Raw genomic sequence first — 6,824 nt, 5'->3', positions numbered from 1 at the left:
ACGTTGAGTGCAAGTTTGTTGCTGCACCACCACTCAACCAGCTGACCTACCTCGGTTCTGAAAAGCTCCTCATCACCATCTGAAATTCTGATCTACCTCGGTCCTGAAAACCTCCTCATCACCATCTGAAATTCTGTCGACAATGTTGTGTCATCAGCTAATTTGTAGGCAGTGTTTGAGCTGTGCCTAGCTGTACAGTCGTGGGTGTGGAGAGTAGATCAGTCGGCTAAGCTTTAGAATTAATTTGTGGCACACTGCAGAAGCTTGACTTTCCTTACTTTACATCTCCTCATTTTGCACTTCTGCACTTTGTAAATCAATCTGAATTAATCGTCTAACAGAATAAGATCTAAAGTTTGGAATCTCCTCTTAATTTAAATTCTTTATGTTCCTTTTTGTTCTCCTTCCAGCACAGGGCACCACAGGATATGGGAAGAAGGCAGGTGTATGGGATTGAGTTTCTTATGGTCTTATGGATACTGGAACAATCTTAGGATTGGGACACAGAGATTGTGAATAGTCTGATCCATTTTCATGCAGTGGCAAGGGAGAAGGTTGGAATCAGTGGTAGGAGATTGTGGCAATGGATGCAGACTTCTGTGCATCTGTTATTGGGTATCTGACAACCAGTTCACAATGTAGAGATGATTGGTGGTGTTGATAAAACTGGATGTCTTCAAATCTTCAGCCCCAACCTTGTGTAACTAGTCTTGAAATATTACCACTGTGCTAATGCAGCCCTACATGATGGAATTTGCAGATAACATTTCACAAATCAAGCGACAGTATTGAATCTTCACTACAGTTTACTGAATCAATGTTTCAACATGGGTGTATTCTTCTGTTCCTTGTACATATGACAGCTTTATTAGAGAAATATAGCACCACTTACAACTTAAGCTGTACAACTTTCACAATGTCATTGGCTAACTTCGTTTAGTTGCATGATTTCCTGGTACTTTGGAATAATGGCTTTAGGTCTTTTACATCTGATGTATGCCTGTGATAATTTTTCCATTGAGGTTCCCTTTCAGTTTAGTTTTCTGTATGCACACATCATTATATGATTAGGCACCTTACATTTTTCATCTGAATGAAGCTGACAAAGTTGATGTACCTTACTTTGTAAAAAAAAATCATTAAAAAAAAAAATAGGTACCAACCAGTGAATCAGGAAATCCTCAGCAAACAGTCGAAGTTTTCTAGCATAGATTTGTGTGAATTATTAGTTCCCAATCTATGGTTGGTATGTGCTGCACATGTTACGAGGATAATATGCATCCTTTGCACAAGCTGGCCAATTGCAGAGCAATGAATAGATATTAAATTTCTGAGCTCTCATTTCGTTCTGCATCCCACTCTGACCACTCCTTTGGCTTCCTGTGAAGACTAGTACAAGCTCAAGGAACGGCACCTTATTCTTGACCAGATGAGTTCACTTTTGCCATCTTTAATGTTCATCCAGTTTTTTCTTTCTACTTAGATGTTTCCTAATCTGTTGAGTACATTATTCTGGGTTATTTTAGATTTCCATTAGCTTCTGTGTTCTGTATCTCACAGTTCCAGCATGTTGTCCCCCGCCGTCTTTTAAATTCCAGCACACTTCCAGAATGATCCCTCTCTTCGATAGCACTGAAAACTGTTGTGTCACTGGAACATCCTCTCATCAACATTCCACTTGCACTCTCCACTTCTGTCTTCTGTGCAACTTTATATGCTTTTGTTTTCTCAACTTTCTACTTCTGACAATGAGTCATTGGCATGAAACATCAACTCTGCTTCTATCTTTGCAGATCTGTTGATTATCTTCTGATACTTTTTTTCCAAACTTCAACAGCATTTTTTTTTACTATGGCTGTTGCCCACTATCTGTGGATTCTTTTTTGTATTTATCTAGCATTTTGTATTTAGATGTAAAATATCAACTTTTTATCTGCAATTTACTACTTAGTTATTTTTACGTACCAGTTGAAGTATCTTTTTGTAGGTGCCACTGGAAGTGGTTTCTTTGATCCCTGCTGAATGGCTGCTTGGCTGGTAAATTCTGCAAGCCTCAGATCACCACGAACCATTGAATGACTTGAATCATTATCTAGTGTTTTTGCTGAGACCTTGGATCCTAGGCTGAGACTTTACTGAATGGCTAGACATATAAAAAAAGTCCCAAACATGAAGAATTCTGCAGATGCTGGAAATTCAAGGAACACACATCAAAGTTGTTGGTGAACGCAGCAGGCCAGGTAGCATCTCTAGGAAGAGGTACGGTTGACGGTTAGTCCTGACGAAGGGTCTCGGCCTGAAACGTCGACTGTACCTCTTCCTAGAGATGCTGCCTGGCCTGCTGCATTCACCAGCAACTTTGATGTTTGTTGCTAAAAGAAGTCCCAAAAGGTTTTCTTTATAATTTTGGATTTTAAATTTAAAAAGTGTTTGGCACAGACATTAAAGACTGGTGGTCCATTTCCTGTGCTGTACCGTATGAAGTGATAAATTAAAAAAAAAATTTCCCTTGCTACTGTATGAAAATGGATCAGACTATTCACAACCTCAGTGTCACATTCCTAAGATTGTTCCAGTATCCATAAGACCATAAGACACTCAACCCCATACACCTGCCTTCTTGCCATATCCTGTGGTGTTGTGCTGGAGGAGAAGATGGCGGCGCGACGGCAGCGCGGGCGGCCTCTCTGGTGATGACTACCTGTTATCTGTCAAGTAGGGGACCATACACAATTCTGATTTGATGGAGACGGACATGAGAGTACGGAGGAACATCTGGAAAACTTCTGAAATTCCTGCTTCGCTGCCGCTGCTACTGTGTGGTAACCGGAATCTCTGAAGCAGAAGGCCCCGAAATCCTCGGCTTTGCTTGTTTCAGTGGCTGGAGCGAGGTCAAAGGCGCTCGGCAGAGGATGGCGCTCGGGAAGCTGTATCGGAGGGGCTGGTCGGAGGCTTGAAGTTTTCGGACGGATGGACCCAGTGTCGGCTGTGGTTGGCTGCTTCCAAGCCATTGGCAAGTTGATGGTGCCTGGAGGTTTAGAACATAGAACATAGAATAGTACAGCACAGTACAGGCCCTTCGGCCCACAATGTTGTGCCGACCCTCAAACCCTGCCTCCCATATAAGCCCCCACCTTAAGTTCCTCCATATACCTGTCTGGTAGTCTCTTAAACTTCACTAGTGTATCTGCCTCCACCACTGACTCAGGCAGTGCATTCCACGCACCGACCACTCTCTGAGTAAAAAACCTTCCTCTAATATCCCCCTTGAACTTCCCACCCCTTACCTTAAAGCCATGTCCTCTTGTATTGAGCAGTGGTGCCCTGGGGAAGAGGTGCTGGCTATCCACTCTATCTATTCCTCTTATTATCTTGTACACCTCTCATCCTCCTTCTCTCCAAAGAGTAAAGCCCTAGCTCCCTTAATCTCTGATCATAATCCATACTTTCTAAACCAGGCAGCATCCTGGTAAATCCCCTCTGTACCCTTTCCAATGCTTCCACATCCTTCCTATAGTGAGGTGACCAGAAATGAACACAGTACTCCAAGTGTGGCCTAACCAGAGTTTTATAGAGCTGCATCATTACATCGCAACTCTTAAACTCTATCTCTCGACTTATGAAATCTAACACCCCATAAGCTTTCTTAACTACCCTATCCACCTGTGAGGCAACTTTCAGGGATCTGTGGACATGTACCCCGAAATCCCTCTGCTCCTTCACACTACCAAGTATCCTGCCATTTACTTTGTACTCTGCCTTGGAGTTTGTCCTTCCAAAGTGTACCACCTCACACTTCTCCGGGTTGAACTCCATCTGCCACTTCTCTGCCCACTTCTGCATCTTATCAATGTCTCTCTGCAATCTTTGACAATCCTCTACACTATCTACAACACCACCAACCTTTGTGTCATCTGCAAACTCGCCAACCCACCTTTCTACCCCCACATCCAGGTCGTTAATAAAAATCACGAGAAGTAGAGGTCCCAGAACCGATCCTTGTGGGACACCACTAGTCATAATCCTCCAATCTGAATGTACTCCCTCCACCACCACCCTCTGCCTTCTGCAGGCAAGCCAATTCTGAATCCACCTGGCCAACCTTCCCTGGATCCCATGCCTTCTAACTTTCTGAATAAGCCTACCGTGTGGAACCTTGTCAAATGCCTTACTAAAATCCATATAGATCACATCCACTGCACTACCCTCATCTATATGCCCGGTCACCTCCTCAAAGAACTTTGTCAGGCTTGTTAGGCACGATCTGCCCTTCACAAAGCCATGCTGACTGTCCCTGATCAGACAATGATTCTCTAAATGCCTATAGATCCTATCTCTAAGAATCTTTTTCAACAGCTTTCCCACCACAGACGTGAGGCTCACTGGTCTATAATTACCCGGACTATCCCTACTACCTTTTGTGAACAAGGGGACAACATTCGCCTTCCTCCAATCCTCCGGTACCATTCCTGTGGACAATGAGGACATAAAGATCCTAGCCAGAGGCTCAGCAATCTCTTCTCTCGCCTCGTGGAGCAGCCTGGGGAATATTCCGTCAGGCCCCGGGGACTTATCTGTCCTAATGTATTTTAACAACTCCAACACCTCCTCTCCCTTAATATCAACATGCTCCAGAACATCAATCTCACTCATATTGTCCTCACCATCATCAAGTTCCCTCTTATTGATGAATAACGAAGAGAAGTATTCATTGAGGACCTTGCTCACTTCCACAGCCTCCAGGCACATCTTCCCACCTTTATCTCTAATCAGTCCTACCTTCACTCCTGTTATCCTTTATGGAAGGGAGTTTCTCCCTTTTGCCACCTGCTATTGGGGACTCGGGAGTCGATCGACTCGGGGACTTTTGAGACTTCTTTTTTACCGTGCCCATGGTTTGTTCTTCATCAAATTATGGTATTGCTTTGCACTGCTGTAACTATATGTTATAATTATGTGGTTCTGTCAGTGTCAGTCTTTGGTTTCAAACAACAGGAATTCTGCAGATGCTGGAAATTCAAGCAACACACATAAAAGTTGCTGGTGAACGCAGCAGGCCAGGCAGCATCTCTAGGAAGAGGTGCAGTCGACGTTTCAGGCCGAGACCCTTCGTCAGTCTTTGGTTTGTCCTGTTTTCTGTGATATCACTCCAGAGAAACATTGTATCAGTTCTTAATGCATGTATGCATTTCTAAATGACAATAAAAGAGGACTGAGTGTTCTCATAATCTAAATAAGTATAAAAGTATTAACTACACAGCATCCTTCCTTTTAAAAAAAAGTTTGCTTTCCCGTCCTATCTCTAACTTTCCCTTTATTCTACCCAACCTAGATTTACTTTATTTATAATTTCTCATTTCTGTTATTACCCTAGAATATTAACTCTATTTATCTCTTTACAGATGCAGCCTGACCTAAGCATTTGCAGCAGTGGTAGTTTTTAAGAAGTTTATTTTCCCCGGTCATCTTCTCTTCATATTGAAAATCTAATAGTATGTTTTACACAGTCCATCTCCCAAAAACAAGCTTGATAATTGATCTGATGAAGGAAAAGTTAGTGCTAATTATTGGCCTCATTTGGTGTTCAACTATACAGCCTTTCTGGAATTGAATGAAGTGAAGTAACCTACATGACCTACCTCCAGCCTATGGTCAGGCCACACTTAGATCCCCTCCAGTTCGCCTACCAGCCCCGACTAGGAGTTGAGGATGCCATCGTCTACCTGCTGAACCGTGTCTACGCCCACCTGGACAAGCCAGCGAGCACTGTGAGGGTCATGTTTTTTGACTTCTCCAGTGCATTCAACACCATCCGCCCTGCTCTGCTGGGGGAGAAGCTGACAGCGATGCAGGTGGATGCTTTCCTGGTGTCATGGATTCTTGATTACCTGACTGGCAGACCACAGTAAGTGTGCTTGCAACACTGTGTGTCCGACAGTGACCAGCAGCACTGGGGCTCCATAGGGGACTGTCTTGTCTCCCTTTCTCTTCACCATTTACACCTCTTACTGCACAGAGTCTTGTCATCTTCAGAAGTTTTCTGATGACTCTGCCATAGTTGGATGCATCAGCAAAGGGAGATGAGGCTGAGTACAGGGCTATAGTAGGAAACTTTGTCACATGGTGTGAGCAGAATTATCTGCAGCTTAATGTGAAAAAGACTAAGGAGCTGGTGGTAGACCTGAGGAGAGTTAAGGTACTGGCGACCCCTGTTTCCATCCAGGGTGTCAGTGTGGACATGGTGGAGGATTACAAATACCTGGGGATATGAATTGACAATAAACTGGACTGGTCAAAGAACACTGAGGCTGTCTACAAGAAGGGTCAGAGCCATCTCTATTTCCTGAGGAGACTGAGGTCCTTTAACATCTGCTGGATGATGCTGAGGATGTTCTACGAGTCTGTGGTGGCCAGTGCGATCATGTTTGCTGTTGTGTGCTGGGGCAGCAGGCTGAGGGCAGCAGACACCAACAGAATCAACAGACTCATTCGTAAGGTCAGTGATGTTGTGGGGATGGAACTGGACTCTCTCACGGTGGTGTCTGAAAAGAGGATGCTGTCCAAGTTGCATGCCATCTTGGACAATGTCTCCCATCCACTACATAATGTACTGGTTGGGCACAGGAGTACATTCAGCCAGAGACTCATTCCACCGAGATGCAACACAGAGCATCATAGGAAGTCGTTCCTGCCTGTGGCCATCAAACTTTACAACTCCTCCCTTGGAGGGTCAGACACCCTGAGCCAATAGGCTGGTCCTGGAATTTACTGGTATAATTTTCAGATTACTATTTAACTACAGTATTTATGGTTCTATTACTATT

Source organism: Mobula hypostoma, chromosome 17, assembly GCF_963921235.1.
Source record: "Mobula hypostoma chromosome 17, sMobHyp1.1, whole genome shotgun sequence".
Classification (NCBI taxonomy): Eukaryota; Metazoa; Chordata; class Chondrichthyes; order Myliobatiformes; family Myliobatidae; genus Mobula; species Mobula hypostoma.
Note: the sequence above shows the minus strand (reverse complement) of the source record.